Raw genomic sequence first — 367 nt, forward strand, 5'->3', positions numbered from 1 at the left:
AAGTTAAAAAAAAAAAAAAAAAAGTCGGAGGGAAAAAAAAAAGAAAGAGAAAATTTAAAAAAACCAACAACACCAAAAAAAACCACGAGACGCCGGGGAAGAGAGTGGAGGCTATAAAAAGCATCTGGGAGGGAGCAGAACCCACGAGACTCCGGCAAGGAGCCGCGTGTGCCTCCCGCAAAGCGCCGACCCAGGGCAGCACCGCGGGGCTTGGGGGGGAAGGGGCTCAGGAACGGGGCTGGGGGTGCCAAGGGCACCGAAGTGGAGCTATGGGGCTGAGAAGGGCATCAAAATGGGGCTGGGGAGGGGGGAGAAAGGCTTCGAAACGGGTCTGGGGGTGCTAAGGGTGTGGAAGCGGAGCCGGGGG

The sequence above is a fragment of the Chaetura pelagica genome, unplaced genomic scaffold (genome assembly GCF_000747805.2).
Source record: "Chaetura pelagica isolate M959 unplaced genomic scaffold, ChaPel_1.0 scaffold32, whole genome shotgun sequence".
NCBI lineage: Eukaryota > Metazoa > Chordata > Aves > Apodiformes > Apodidae > Chaetura > Chaetura pelagica.